Below are 17206 nucleotides of genomic sequence, written 5' to 3'. Positions count from 1 at the left end.
TTATTTGTTATTCCTCTTACAGAGAATGAAAAGTGAAAGTGAAAGTGAAAGTGAAGTCACTCAGTCGTGTCCAACTCTTTGCGACCCCATGGACTGTAGCCTACCAGGCTCCTCCATCCTTGGGATTCTCCAGGCAAGAGTACTGGAGTGGGGTGCCATTTCCTTCTCCAGGAGATCTTCCCAACCTAGGGATCGAACCCTGGTCTCCCGCATTGCAGGCAGACGCTTTACCATCTGATGTCCAGAAAAATCTATTTTCATACAAAGAGGCTTTCTTGGGTAAGCAAGATGACTTCCGAGCGGGTACAAAAATGGCTTGAGAGAGTCCAGATTCAGAGACTGATTCCAGTCCAAATCAGAGACTGATTTGAAATTTTTACAGTTGCAAGGGGATGGGGCTGGGTTGTGAGTCCCTGTGTATGGGACTTTTCCCTCCAGTACCAAAGTAGGGAGAACCTGGACTTTCTAATTAGCTTACTCAGCTGTGAAGCAGAAGGGAAATACAGATGGGTAGAACTTAAAAGTGCCAGGAGTCCGACATCAAAAATGAAGCCAGATTCTTTATTACACAACCAATGAGTGGATTTTACAAAATGTAAAATATACATAAAAGTGATTTTATTTGATGATAAAAAGGAATGGCATACTGACATATGCTATAGTATGAATGAACTTTAAGACAATTATGTCAAAAAATTCAGTTACCAAAAAACCCATACATTATCTGATTCCATTTATAATGAAATGTTCAGAACAGGCAAATCCATACCAACCCATACCACTGAAAGTACATTAGTGACTGCCTAACAAGGGGGAGGTGGAGAAGGCAATGGCACCCCACTCCAGTACTCTTGCCTGGAAAATCCCATGGGCGGAGGAGCCTGGTAGGCTGCAGTCCATGGGGTCGCTAAGAGTCGGACTGAGCGACTTCACTTTCTCTTTTCACTTTCATGCATTGGAGAAGGAAATGGCAACCCACTCCAGTGTTCTTGCCTGGAGAATCCCAGGGTTGGGAGAGCCTGGTGGGCTGCCGTCTATGGGGTTGCACAGAGTCGGACACGACTGAAGTGACTTAGCAGCAGCAGCAACAAGGGGGAGGAAGGCTGAAACTGTTAAATAGTGCAAGGTTTGTATTTAGGGCATTAAAAATATTTGAAAATTAGATAATGATGATGGGTGCACACAAAAATCTATGAATATACCAGAAAATATGCTACAATGTTATGTATGTGAATTGAATCTTATATGAATTATATCACAATAAAACACACAAACCCAAAATCACTTAAATGTGATGATAATGATTATTTTTGCAATTATGTACAAATCTTGGAAGACATTTATTTTAGTAAGTATACATGCTAATGTGAACATAGTTGTTATGTGGAGTGCTAGAGAAAACTATGTCAAGAATGTAACTTTTTATTATTACCCAAATTAGCTGAATGCAAATTTTCATCCCTGATGCTTTGAGTTGGACCTCATTTTTCCCTTGGGGATACCCTGTTTTAATTATTCTGTTTTCATTTTATATTTAATTATCCATTGGAAAAGGAAGCCGTCAATGTGTGAGGCTGTAAGGATAATGTTCACCTCTGATGTCCCGTAGAAGTAGGATCCTGGTCTCCTGCATTGCAGGCAGATTCTTCAGCAACTGAGCCACTAGGGAAGCCCTTGACTGGGCCAGTTATGTTTAAGTCTGTCCCAGTGTGGTACGAGTATGAGTTAGACATTATACAGTCAGTTTACCTATAAAGGCTATTTTAGGGGACCATGAACATGATTAAGATTCTATTTAATAGGTTAAATTATTTTATAAAAATTCTTTTCAAGCCAAACTACCTGATGATGTTTAAGGATGCATGGTTACATGGTAAAAGAATAAAGAAAGTGATTACCATAAAGGTCAGTGAAGTATAGTGATTCTTGCCCAGGGATGATCCCCTTCCCTTCTCATCATTTGTCTATTTGGCAGTATCTAGAGGCATGTGAGCTTGACACAGTTACCTGGGGATAAGAAGTATATGGAGGACAGAGGAGGTACGAATGTTCTGCTGACATCTAGTAGATTGAGATCATTGATGCTGTTGAATATTCCACAATACCCAGTTGGGCTGCCTTCAACAAAAATTTGGTACTAAGTTTCTACAGTGCTGGTACTCAGTTTCTACAGAGTTTAGAAACTCTGAGCCAGTTAATACGTTTACAGGGGAGAAATATAAACTGCATGTGTGTGTGTATATATATGTGTGTGTGTGTATATATATATGTTATGTATGTTTATGCGGTTTATGCATACTGTATTTAATTTTAAAAAAGCAAAAAGAAGAAAGGGGAGGATGGAAGGTGGAACCTTAGACAGTGACAGGAAATAAAATCATTTATCATATAATTATCTCCAAATATTTTAGGATGAGATCTTTCAGACTTTCAAAGAAGGAATAATTGTCACCTTATGTATAGCATTTGAAAATAAAAATATAGCAAGCTTTCCAATTTACTGTATTATGCAAAATAATCCTTTTAAGAAAATATTAATTCCAAACTCATCCTATAAGGCCACCATCGCCCTGATTAAACCAAAGATATCACAAAGAAAGAATATTATAGGCTGGTATCACTGATGAACACTGATGCAAAAATCCTCAGCAAAATACTAGCAAAATGACTATAATAATACATTGAAAGGATCATACACCATGATCAAGTGGGATTTATTCCAGGGCTGCAAGGATTGTTCAATACCCACAAATAGGTCAATATGTTATACCACAGTAACAAACTGAAGAATAAAAACCATACAATCATCTCAATAGATACAGAAAAGGCTTTTGATAAAATTCAACATTCATTATGATAAATACTCTTCAGAAAATGGGCATAGAATATACTTCATTGGAAAAGACCCTGATACTGGGAAAGATTGAGGTTAGGAGGAAAGGGGGAGCAACAGAGGATGAGACGTTTGGATGGCATCATTGACTCACTGGACATGAGTCTGAGCAAACTCTGGGAGATAGTGAAGGACAGGGAAGCCTGGAGTGCTTCAATCCACAAGGTCACAAAGAGTCGGAAATGACTTAGTGACTGAAGACCAACAACAATCTCAGCATAATAAAGGCCATACATAAAAAACCAACAGCTAACATCATACACAATGCTGGAAATCTGAAAGCATTTCTCTAAGATCAGGAACATGACAAGGATACCTACTCTCACCATTTTTATTCAACACTGTTTTGGAAGTCCTAGCCACAGCATTAAGAAAAGAAAAAGAACTAAAAGGAATACAAAATGGAAAAGCATAAGTAAAACTGTCATTCACTGTGTTCAGATGCTGCTGCTGCTGCTGCTGCTAAGTCGCTTCAGTCTTGTTCGACTCTGTGTGATTCCATAGACGGCAGCCCACCAGGCTCCCCCGTCCCTGGGATTCTCCAGGCAAGAACACTGGAGTGGGTTGCCATTTCCTTCTCCAATGCATGAAAGTGAAAATGAAAGTGAAGTCACTCAGTCGTGTCTGACTCCTAGCAATGCCATGGACTGCAGCCTACCAGGCTCCTCCGTCCATGGGATTTTCCAGGAAAGAGTACTGGAGTGGGGTGCCATTGATACAAAATTAATAGACACAAATCTGTTGCTATTCTATACACTAACAACAAAATATCAGAAAGATAAATTAAGGAAACAATCTCATTTAACATCACATAAAAACACTAGGAATAAACCTACCTAGGGAGGAAGAAGATCTGTACTCAGGAAACATAAGACTTTGATGAAAGAAATTGAAGATGACACAAACAGATTGTAACATAAACTGAGTTTTTGGATTAGAAGAATCAGTATGGTTAGAAATGACCATACTACTCATGGCAATCTACAGATTTAATAAAATCTTTATCAAATTAACAATGGCATTTTTCACAGAACTAGAACAACATTTTTAAATTTTGTAAGGAAACACAAAAAGTCTCCAAATAGCCAAAATAATCTTGGTAAAGAAGAACAGAACTGAAGGAATCATGCTCCTTGACTTCAGATTATCCTACAAAGCTATAGTGATTAAAAGAGTATGATACTGGCTCAAAACAAACACACAGGTCAATGTGGCAGGATAAAAAGGCCAAAAATGAAACCCACACACTTATGGACAGTTAATCTACAACAAAGGAGGCAAGAATATATGATGGAGAAAAGACAGTCTCATCAGTTGCGGTTCTGGGAAAACTGGACAGCTACATGTAAAAGAATGAGATTAGAACATTCTCTAACACCATAAACAAAAGTACATTCAAAACAGGTTAAAGACATAAATGTAACACCAGATACTACAAAACTCTTACTGGAAAACAGGCAGAACACTTCCTGATATAAACTGCAGCACGATTTTTTTGTATTCATCTACTACAGTAATGGAAATAAGAACAAAATAAGCAAGTGGGGCCAATTTAAACTTAAAAGCTTTTCCACAGCAAAGAAAACCATAAATTAAAAAAAAAAGAAGAAACCAGACAACTTATGGATTGAAAGGAAATATTTGCAAATGATGCTAGTGCTGCTGCTGCTGCTAAGTCACTTCAGTCGTGTCCGACTCTGTGTGATCCCATAGACGGCAGCCCACCAGGCTCCCCCGTCCCTGGGATTCTCCAGGCAAGAACACTGGAGTGGGTTGCCATTTCCTTCTCCAATGCGTGAAAGTGAAAAGTGAAAATGAAGTCGCTCAGTCATGTCAGAGTCTTAGCGACCCCATGGACTGCAGCCTACCAGGCTCCTCCATCCATGGGAATTTCCAAGCAAGAGTACTGGAGATGATGCTAGTGACAAGGAGTTAATTTCTAAAACATAAAAGTAGCTCATATAACTTATAAATATCAAAAAACAAACAACTTCTCCAAAATGTGCAGAAAACCTAAATAATTCTTTCTCTAAAAAAGACATACAGATGGCCAATAGGCACATGAAAAGATGCTCAACACTGCTAATTATTAGAGAATTGCAAATCAAATCTAATGAGATATCACAAAATTCTAATTCAAAGAGATACATTCACCCTAGTGTTCACAGCAACACTATTTACAACAGCCAAGACATGGAAGCAACCTAAATGTCCATTGACAGATGAATGGATAAAGATGTGGTATATATATACATATATATGTAGTATGTATATGTATATACATATACATGTATACACACACATAACAGAATATTGCTCAGCCATAAACTTGATCAAATAACGCCACTTGCAGCAATTCAGATGGACCTAGAGTTTATTATACCACATGAAGTTAGTCAGACACAGAAAGACAAATATCACTTAGAAATGACAAATATAAATGATACCACTTATATGTGGAATCTAAAAAAAATGACACAAAAGAACTTATTTACAAAATAAGAAGTGACTCACAGGCATAGAAAACAAACTTCAATTACCAAAGGGAGAAGCAGCGGAGAGATAAATCAGGAGTTTAGGATTAACATTATACACACTACTAAGTACAAAATATGAAAATAATAAACACCTACTGTATAGGGACAGGGAACTAGATTCAATATCTTGTGATAACCTTTAATGGAAAAGAGTAGGAAAAAGTGTATACATAAGTGTGTGTCTGTGTGTGTGTGTATAACATATATGTATACATACACACATACCTAGGAGCCTGGCATATACAGAGGAGCCTGGCAGGGTCCATGGGGTTGCAAGAGGCAGACACGATTAGCAACTAAACCAACACCACCCTGTATATCTGAATCACTTTGCTGGACACCCGAAACTAACACATTATAAATTAACTGTACTTCAATTTAAGAAATGGTTAAAAAAAAAAAGGAAAAAGAGAGAGAAAATATCACTGAAAAGATTGTTTATTTTACTTGTACTATCAGTGTAAAAATTTTAATCAATTTGTAGAAAAGTAAATTTAGGTGGAAAGTCAAGCATGCTTTAATACTAGAAAGTTATTAAATATTATATCATATTAACAATTCAAAAACTTAAGCAAGTCCCCTTCTATTGAGGAACATATTCAATAAAATTTGTTAATTTTCAACTTAGTAAGAAGAGAATATCTTAGTATGAAAAAATATCTACACAAAGCAACATCTAAATTATAATTAATAACCTGTTTAAGATACTTAATGCTGTAAGAATTCACATTTAAACCAGAAAGAACAAATGTCTATTACTATCATTTAATTTGTACACTTTCCCAGAAATTAGTCCAAAAAGACTTTGAAACAGAAAAAAAGGCTGTATCCTGTTAGATCCTGCACTAGTTTATTCCACATTGTTCCTGTGAGCTTCTAGGCTGTATAATCATTTATCCTTTTGTAGAATGTCAAAATAATGAGATGTTTCATAATGGAAGCCCTTATAATTTTTTATACAAAGTAATATGTGTAAAAGATATAACCCATATTCAATCTTTAACTTTAATTCAGTCCTCATATTCACTGTTATTCTTATCGAATCTTTCCTAATTTCATCCCTAAGACTCCTAGGCAGGGAAGGTGTAAGATTCTGGGGTGGACCAAGAATATGGGTTTCGCATGTTACTTGGCAACTTTTAAGAGGTACAAGTCCAGTAGTTAATTTTTCAAGCAAATAAAAAACATTCTCAACTCGAAACTGCTGGTATCAAAACATCATATATCAGATTTCAAGCATGAGAACAGTTCTGGTGACAAGTCCATCCAGAAGACTTTCTTTTTTTTAATAAGGAGACATTTACTAGTGAGATGTATTTATTTATTTTGTATGCTCATGGATCATGGAAAAAGCAAGGGAGTTCCAGAAAAACATCTATTTCTGCTTTATTGACTATGCCAAAGCCTTTGACTGTGTGGATCACAATAAACTGTGGAAAATTCTTCAAGAGATGGGAATACAAGACCACCTGATCTGCCTCTTGAGAAATTTGTATGCAGGTCAGGAAGCAACAGTTAGAACTGGACATGGAACAACAGACTGGTTCCAAATAGGAAAAGGAGTTCGTTAAGGCTGTATATTGTCACCCTGTTTATTTAACTTATATGCAGAGTACATCATGAGAAACGCTGGACTGGAAGAAACACAAGGTGGAATCAAGATTGCCGGGAGAACTATCAATCACCTCAGATACGCAGATGACACCACCCTTATGGCAGAAAGTGAAGAGGAATTCAAAAGCCTCTTGATGAAAGTGAAAGTGGAGAGTGAAAAAGTTGGCTTAAAGCTCAACATCCAGAAAACGAAGATCATGGCATCCGGTCCCACCACTTCATGGGAAATAGATGGGGAAACAGTGGAAATAGTGTCAGACTTTATTTTTCTGGGCTCCAAAATCACTACAGATGGTGACTGCAGCCATGAAATTAAAAGACGCTTACTCCTTGGAAGGAAAGTTATGAACAACCTAGATAGCATATTCAAAAGCAAAGACATTACTTTGCCAACAAAGGTTCATCTAGTCAAGGCTATGGTTTTTCCTGTGGTCATGTATGGATGTAAGAGTTGGACTGTGAAGAAGGCTGAGTGCCGAAGAATTGATGCTTTTCAACTGTGATGTTGGAGAAGACTCTTGCAAGTCTCTTGGACTGCAAGGAGATCCAACCAGTCCATTCTGAAGGAGACCAGCCCTGGGATTTCTTTGGAAGGAATGATGCTAAAGCTGAAACTCCAGTACTTTGGCCACCTCATGCGAAGAGTTGACTCATTGGAAAAGACTCTGATGCTGGGAGGGATTGGGGGCAGGAGGAGAAGGGGACGACAGAGGATGAGATGGCTGGATGGCATCACTGACTCGATGGACGTGAGTCTGAGTGAACTCCGGGAGTTGGTGATGGACAGGGAGGCCTGGTGTGCTGCAATTCATGGGGTCGCAAAGAGTCGGACACGACTGAGCGACTGATCTGATCTGATCTGATGCTCATGGATACCAGAAACTTCCTCGGGGGCAAGGTACCCTGTGGAAGGACCCAGCAGAACTGGTTCCATTGTGAAAATACATTGGTTCAACAGCTGAAAATGTGGCTACTTTGGGACAGGTGAAAGGGAGTCAGAGAGCCATGATGTCTCTGGCTATGTTAAGACCAACGAGAAGGTTTTACCACTTACAAACTGATCACTCTCAAAAATGACTACTGAGTATAATCACTTGCACATAAATGACACTGAACTCTGTGTCTCATTATTCCTGTAGTAGAAAGTGGAAAATACTATCTTTAAAACATATGAAATATCATATTTCATACATCCAACTCAATGTACTCAAAAGTAAACACTCAAAATGTCTGCTCATCATCTTCCTTTGTATTTATTAATGTTACAAAAACTCCATATAACTTTTTCTTCTAATTTTTGAGTTATCCAAACTCTGATTTTAAAACACTCTTACCTCAGAGAGATAAAGGTGATGAAACCATATTTTTAAAACCTGTTTTTTCCATGGGAAAAATTTAATTATTTGTAATACTTTCATTAATTAAATGAAGATTATATTTATTTAAATATGTACTTAATTATTCACCTATGAGCTCATGGAACAACAGACTGGTTCAAAATCAGAAAAGGAGTATATCAAGGCAGTATATTGTCACCCTGATTATTTAACTTATATACAGAGTACATCATGCGAAATGCCAGGCTGGAGGACTCACAAGCTGGAATCAAGACTGCCAGAAGAAATATCGACAACTTCAGATATGTAGATACCACTCTAACACAGAAAGCAAAGAGGAACTAGAGAGCCTCTTGATAAGGGTGAAAGAGGAGAGTGAAAAAACTGGCTTAAAACTCAACATTCAAAACACTAGTATCATGGCATCTGGTCTTATCACTTCATGGCAAATAGATGGGGGAAAAGTAGAAGCAGTAAAGATTTTATTTTCTTGGGCTCCAAAATCACTGTGGATGGTGACTGTAGACATGAAATTAAAAGACACTTGCTCCTTGGAAGAAAAGCTGTGACAAACTTACACAACATATTAAAAAGCAGAGACTTCTCTTTGCTGACAAAGGTCCGTGTAGTCAAAGCTATGGCTTTCCAGCAGTCATGGATGGATGTGAGAGTTGGACCATAAGGAAGGCTGAACCCGAAGAATTGATGCTTTTGAATTGTGGTGCTAGAGAAGACTCTTGAGAGTCCCTTGGAAAGCAAGGAAATCAAACCAATCAATCCGAAGGGAAATCAACCCAGAATATTCATTGCAATGACTGATGTTAAAGCTGAAGCTCCAATACTTTGGCCACCTGGTGCAAAGAGCCGACTCATTGGAAAAGACCCTGATGCTGGGAAAGACTGAGGGAAGGAAGAGAAATGGGTGACAGAAGATGAGTTGGTTGAGTGGTATCACCAACTCAATGTACATGAGTTTGAGTGGAGTCCAGGAGATAGTGAAGGACAGGAAAGCCTGGTGTGCTGCAGTTCATGCCGTTGCAAAGAGTCAGACACAACTTAGCAACTGAAAAATAACAATTAGTTGATTATAAAATAAAAGTGAACTATCTTTTTAGAAAATTCTTATTCACAATTAGTATATTTTAAAGTTCAGTACCAATTACTAAACTGGAATGATGTTTTATTCTTAAAGTAGTATTTTGATTTTACTTCTAGGCGTTCTCAAAAATATGTATATCTTGCCCTTCAAAATATTTCATTTTTAATACAGAAAACTGCTTTAATTGTCATCTTAGATATCCAAGAAAGAAAAGAGATGATTGAGACTTCTCAGAAAGATGTCACAAGTCATAATTATAATACTTTTATGGAATACTATTTTCCTTTCTGAGTCTTGCTCCAGAGGACCAATAAAACATTATGGTAAATATAGACCAATGTGTGTGAAATTTTAATCTTATTGTCATGGAAGTTAGTTTAAAAAAATAACATGAAATTACTGATTTCTAGTTTGAATCTTCTAATCAGTAGTTTGAATCTTCTAATCAACCTACTTTCAAATAAGTTGAAAATAGAAACAACAAGGTATCGAAATATCCATGGCAAAAAAATTACTATTTTCTAGTCAATTTAAGTCAATCATTGAGTAACTGATTAGAATCAGTTCAGTTCAGCCGCTCAGTCGTGTCCGACTCTTTGTGACCCCAAGAATCGCAGCACACCAGGCCTCCCTGTCCATCACCAACACCCGGAGTTCACTCAGACTCACGTCCATCGAGTCAGTGATGCCATCCAGCCATCTCATCCTCTGTCATCCCCTTCTCCTCCTGCCCCCAATCCCTCCCAGCATCAGAGTCTTTTCCAATGAGTCAACTCTTCGCATGAAGTGGCCAAAGTACTGGAGTTTCAGCTTTAGCATCATTCCTTCCAAAGAAATCCCAGGGCTGGTCTCCTTCAGAATGGACTGGTTGGATCTCCTTGCAGTCCAAGGGACTCTCAGGAGTCTTCTCCAACATCACAGTTGAAAAACATCAATTCTTGACAGTCCAACTCTCATATCCATACATGACCACTGGAAAAACCATAGCCTTAACTAGACAGACCTTTGTTGGAAAAGTAATGTCTCTGCTTTTCAATATGCTATCTAGGTTGGTCATAACTTTCCTTCCAAGGGGTAAGCATTTTTTAATTTCATGGCTGCAATCACCATCTGCAGTGATTTTGGAGCACAAAAAAAATAAAGTCTGACACTGTTTCTACTCTTTCCCCATCTATTTGCCATGAAGTGATGGAACCAGATGCCATGATCTTAGTTTTCTAAATGTTGAGCTTTAAGCCAACTTTTTCACTCTCCTCTTTCACTTTCATCAAGAGGCTTTTGAGTTCCTCCTTCACTCTCTGCCATAAGGGTGGTGTCATCTGCATATCTGAGGTGTTTGATATTTCTCCCGGCAATCTTGATTCCAGCTTGTGCTTCCTCCAGCCCAGCATTTCTCATGATGTACTCTGCATATAAGTTAAATAAACAGGGTGACAATATACAGCCTTGACCAACTCCTTTTCCTATTTGGAACCAGTCTGTGGTTCCATGTCCAGTTCTAACTGTTGCTTCCTGACATGCTTATAGGTTTCTCAAGAGGCAGGTCAGGTGGTCTGGTATTCCCATCTCTTTCAGAATTTTCCACAGTTTATTGTGATCCACACAGTCAAAGGCTTTAGCATGGTCAATAAAGCAGAAATAGATATTTTTCTGGAACTCTCTTGCTTTTTCAATGATCCATTGGATGTTGGCAATTTGATCTCTGGTTTCTCTGCCTTTTCTAAAACCAGCTTGAACATCAGGAAGTACATGGTTCACGTATTGCTGAAGCCTGGCTTAGAGAATTTGGAGTCATACTTTACTAGCATGTGAGATGAGTGCAACTGTGCAGTAGTTTGAGCATCCTTTGGCATTGCCTTTCTTCAGGTTTGGAATGAAAACTGACCTTTTCCAGTCCTGTGGCCACTGCTGAGTTTTCCAAATTTGCTGGCATATTGAGTGCAGCACTTTTACAGCATCATCTTTCAGGATTTGAAATAGCTCAACTGGAATTCCATCACCTCCACTAGCTTTGTTCATAGTGATGCTTTCTAAGTACCACTTGACTTCATATTCCAGGATGTCTGGCTCTAGGTGAGTGATCACAGCATCGTGATTATCTGGGTCGTGAAGCTCTTTTTTTGAACAGTTCTTCTGTGTATTCTTGCCATCTCTTCTTAATATCTTCTGCTTCTGTTAGGTCCATACAATTTCTGTCCTTTATCGAGCCCATCTTTGCATGAAATGTTCCTTTGGTATCTCTAATTTTCTTGAAGAGATCTCTAGTCTTTCCCATTCTGTTTTTTTTACTCCATTTCTTTGCATTGATCACTGAGGAAGGCTTTCTTATCTCTCCTTGCTATTCTTTGGAACTCTGCATTCAGATGCTTATATGTTTCCTTTTCTTCTTTGCTTTTCACTTCTCTTATTTTCACAGCTATTTGTAAGGCCTCCCCAGACAACCATTTTGCTTTTTTGCATTTCTTTTCCATGGGGATGGTCTTGATCCCTGTCTCCTGTACAATGTCACGAACCTCCATCCATAGTTCATCAGGCACTCTATCAGATCTAGTCCCTTAAATCTATTTATCACTTCCACTGTATAATCATAAGGGATTTCATTTAGGTCATACCTGTATGTTCTAGTGGTTTTCCCTACTTTCTTCAATTTACCTATAAATTTTGCGATAAGGAGTTCATGGTCTAAGCCATAGTCAGCTTCCAATCTTGTTTTTGCTGACTGTATAGAGTTTCTCCATCTTTGGCTGCAAAGAATATAATCAATCTGATTTCAGTGTTGACCATCTGGTGATGTCCATGTGTAGGGTCTTCTCTTGTGTTGTTGGAAGAGGGTGTTCGCCATGACCAGTGCGTTCTCTTGGCAAAACTCTATTAGCCTTTGCCCTGCTTCATTCTGTATTCCAAGGCCAAATTTGCCTGTTACTCCAGGTGTTTCTTGACTTTCTACTTTTGCTTTCCAGACCCCTATAATGAAAAGGACATCTTTTTTGGGTGTTAGTTCTAAAAGGTCATGTATAGAACCATTCAACTTCAGCTTCTTCAGCATTACTGGTTGGCGCATAGGCTTGGATTACTGTGATATTGAATGGTTTGCCTTGGAAATGAACACAGATCATTCTGTCGTTTTTGAGATTGCATCCAAGTACTGCATTTCGGACTCTTTTGTTGACCATGATGGCTACTCCATTTCTTCTGAGGGATTCCTGCCCGCAGTAGTAGATATAATGGTCATCTGAGTTAAATTCACCCATTCCAGTCCATTTCAGTTTGCTGATTCCTAGAATGACGACATTCACTCTTGCCATCTCTTGTTTGACCACTTCCAATTTGCCTTGATCCATGGACCTGACATTCCAGGTTCCTATGCAATATTGCTCTTTACAGCATCAGACCTTGCTTCTATCACCAGTCACATCCACAACTGGGTATTGTTTTTGCTTTGGCTCCATCCCTTCATTCTTTCTGGAGTTATTTCTCCACTGATCTCCAGTAGCATATTGGGCCCCTACTGACCTGGGGAGTTCCTCTTTCAGTATCTTATCATTTTGCCTGTTCATACTGTTCATGGGGTTTCAAGGCAAGAATACTCAAGTGGTTTGCCATTTCTTTCTCCAGTGGACCACATTCTGTCAGACGTCTCCACCATGACCCGCCCATCTTGGGTGTCCCCACACAGCATGGCTTGCTATGGTCCGTGTGATCAGACTGACTAGTTTTCTGTGATTATGGTTTCAATGTGCCTGCCCTCTGATGCCCTCTCACAACACTTACCGTCTTACTTGATTAGAATAGTTCACAGGTAATTTTATTCACTGCATTGTTGTGACAGCCAGAAAAGAAAATCAATGTTTTGATTTAAAGCTTTATCCTATCAAAACTATAGACACACAGGAAAAGGAAAAGTAAGAAAACTTTTCCATTAGGCCACATAATGATCTTTCCTTTCTCTTTCTGGGAAGTGCCCTGAGTTAAAATAAGTAAGTTCTTCTTCTTAATAGTTTGTAGTATATCCTGCCAATAAACAAGTTATAGTTATCCCTCTCCCTTGATTAGACAAATATGAACTGAGAGACAGGCTTGTATTTTGCCCTATGCACGCTTTCAAATAAATTCAGTAGTTTCTAAACAAGGTTTTAGTTAGAAATTTTATCAGTATAAATCATCTTGGAAGAGAAAGCTCGATAGGACAACTTAAATGAAGCTACTACAGAGTGTATTGTAACTGAATGATAATTGCTGTTAGGGAAGAATATTATCCATTTTTCTTCCTCATATCTCCAAATGTGCCAAAGAATAATGTTCAGAATTAAATACTTAGTATTACTTGTCTAGAACACCCCTTAAGGAGCCTCGAAGTGTCCATCATATGAACAGTTGGTATCAAGCATTGGTTTGTCCAAACACACTTGATATGTATGACTGGTTGGGTAGCGTTTCACTGAATCTTGGAAGAACATTAAATTTCCTCAGCCAGTTATTCTGGAGAGACGTGAGGATTATGAGAAGTCAATGAAGATTTAATTCACTGCATTTCAGATATTTGCTTCCTGGAAAGAGTTCTCTGTTTTTCTGAAAAAAGCACTGGGTTGAGGGGCGGCTCAGGAACTCCCACTGATATTTCCTATTAATATCTGAGGGTAGATGCTCAGATGTGGCTGTCAAAGGATTAACCTGTAATACTCAGGATATCGACACAGGACAGTGTGTGGACACATGCTGCTGGGCACGTCAGAAGTCTAGAACTACGTAACTAACTTTGACCAATTAACACACCTCAATCTGTGGGTCTTCATCTCCTCTAACTTTGAAGTGAAAAAGAGAGATGTTCATTATGATGGAGTGGTAGTGGTGAGAAAAAAAAATGAGAAAGTTCTTTTTAGTTTGGGAGGAATCTACTGGTTTGTTTTGCTTTTAGTGAATTCTATTTCCCTGTTTATTTCTATTACACAAGCGACGATGTCATCATAGGAATAATACTTCCCCATTGTCAAAAAATTTATCTCAATTTCAATATCTGCAATGTTAACCAACTTTTGCTATACTAAAAATACATCACAAAGTAAAAATATTCAGTTAAAATTTAAAATTGGAATAGAACCTAGAAGAGTAAATATTTGCTTCATTCTGCTTATACTTTTGTTGACATAAAAATTATATGGAGGAATGTATAGAGAATATGTGGTACATATATATAATGGAATACTACTCATTCATAAAAAAGAGAAATAATGCCCTTTGCAGTGATATGGCTGGACCTAGAGATTATTATACTAAAGTTAAATAAATCAGGCAGAGAAGGAAATATATGATATCACTTAAACATGGAATCTTAAAAAATGGTACAAACACACCTATTTACAGAACAGAAATAGAGTTATAACTGTAAAAAACAAACTTGCAGTTATCACAGGGCGAGGGGGAGGGATAAATTGAGACTGACATAGAGATACTACTATGTATAAAATAGATAACTAATAAGGACCTACTGTATAGCACAGGGAACCCTACTCAATAGTCTGTAATGGCCTCTATGGGAATAGAATCTTTAAAAAAGTGCATATAACTGATTCACCTTGCTGTATACCTAAAATGAACAAACATTGGAGATCAACTATAAAAAATATACATCCAATACAAACTTTTTAAATTCAAATAATAGTTGTAATCCTTCCTCCTGTTTGCCAGCCTATATAGATTCATCATGTCTTTCTTTACAACCACAACAAATAGGTTGAGAATTCTATCCTTTGCAGCAATAACAGATTGTTTCCAAATACAGTCACCCAGCAACATCTTTACATCAGCAGTTGTCTAATGTATGCTTATAATGGAGAATGTAAACATTAAATAGTCATCTAACAATAAAAATCATGCCCCTTTCAAACCCTCCTACACTCTTGCTGGGAATGCAAAGGGGTATAGTCACTGTGGAGAACAGTTCGGAGGTTCTTTAAAAAACTGAGAACAGTGTTACCATATGATCCAGCAATCCCACTGCTGGGCATATATCCAGAGAAAACCATCATTCAAAAAGACACATGCACCCCAGTGTTCACTACAGCACTATTCACAAAGCCAGGACATGGAAATAACCTAAATGTCCATCAGCAAAGGAATGGATAAAGAAGTTGTGATACATATATACAATGGAATACTACTCAGTCATAAAAAGGACAAAATTAAGCCATTTCTAGCAACATGGATGGACCCCGAGATTCTCATATTGAGTGAAGTAGTCTGACAAAGAAAACAAAAACATCATATGATATCACTTATACATGGAATCTTAAAAAAATAATAAAGAGCTACAAAATTGAAATAAAGTTACATGCATAGAAAATAAATCTATGGCCACCAGGGGTAAGAGAGTAGGAAAGGGTAAAATGGAAGTTTGGGATTGACACATACACACTACTACAAATGAAATAGATAACTAATAAGGTGCAACAGTACAGCACAGGGAACTCTGCTCAGTACTCTGTAATGTCCTATATGGGAAAAGAGTACAGAGAGTGGATTAATGTACTTATATAACAGATGCATTTACTGTACACCTGAAACTAAAATAACATTGTAAATCAATTATACCCTAATAAAATTTTTAAAAAATCATGCTGTATTCCTCAAAAAGATCTTCAGGGCATATCTGAGCCAAATAAGGGCTAAAGAGGCCACATTATCGTTGCACTAGCACATCAGAGTGGAGAAGGCAATGGCACCCCACTCCAGTACTCTTACCTGGAAAATCCCATGGATGGAGGAGCCTGGTAGGCTGCAGACCATGGGGTCGCAAAGAGTCGGACATGACTGAGAGACTTCACTTTCACTTTTCCCTTTCATGCATTAGAGAAGGAAATGGCAACCTACTCCAGTGTTCTTGCCTGGAGAATCCCAGGGACGGGGGAGCCTGGTGGGCCGCCGTCTATGGGGTCACACAGAGTCGGACACGACTGAAGCGACTTAGCAGCAGCAGCACATCAGAGATAGATCTCACCAGCTAGCCCAGCGGTAGGTTCTATAACCAGCAGGTTCTATAATGAGCTGTTGGTTGAATTCTAAGTGAACCACTATTTAAGTTTAAAAATGTGTGTCTGTTCCACCTGTAGCACAAGCTCAGTAACAATTATAATCCATAAATAGTTACATCAATTGTTTATTGTAAACCTACAGAAAAAAATACATATGACTCAACAACAAAAAAAATACCCTGAAAATTAATTCTTATTGTTTTACCTGGTGTTTACTTTTCTGTATATAAAATTTTTGGTATATCAAAAAATCACTGTACAGTGACTTTTTTTTTTTACTTATGATTAATATGAATTTTACTTGTGGTTAAACATGTCATTTCTATGTTATTCATAAAAGAAACAATAGTAGATGGAGAAAACTATACTTCTCAGTAGGTTATTTTGTTCTTTCTGAGGCCCCTCATGATAAATTTTTCTCTGATGACAGGAATTAAAACTTGGTGAACATCAGAAGCCAGTCTACACAGTAAAACCTGCTAAATCCATGCCGGTCCATGCACTTTTCCTTAAAATTATAGATATTACCACAAAGCTGCTAGTGAAATAATCTATTAGAGGTTTGTTTTCCTTCTACCCTACTTTAGATTATAAATAAATAGAGGATAGAAACCTATTTTATTTTTATATCCTATTATCAATACATCTTACATGATACAGTTAATAAGTTTATAAAAACTTATTTTTAATAAGTTAAT

Source organism: Bos taurus, chromosome 17 (assembly GCF_002263795.3).
Source record: "Bos taurus isolate L1 Dominette 01449 registration number 42190680 breed Hereford chromosome 17, ARS-UCD2.0, whole genome shotgun sequence".
NCBI classification, from domain to species: domain Eukaryota; kingdom Metazoa; phylum Chordata; class Mammalia; order Artiodactyla; family Bovidae; genus Bos; species Bos taurus.
Note: the sequence above shows the minus strand (reverse complement) of the source record.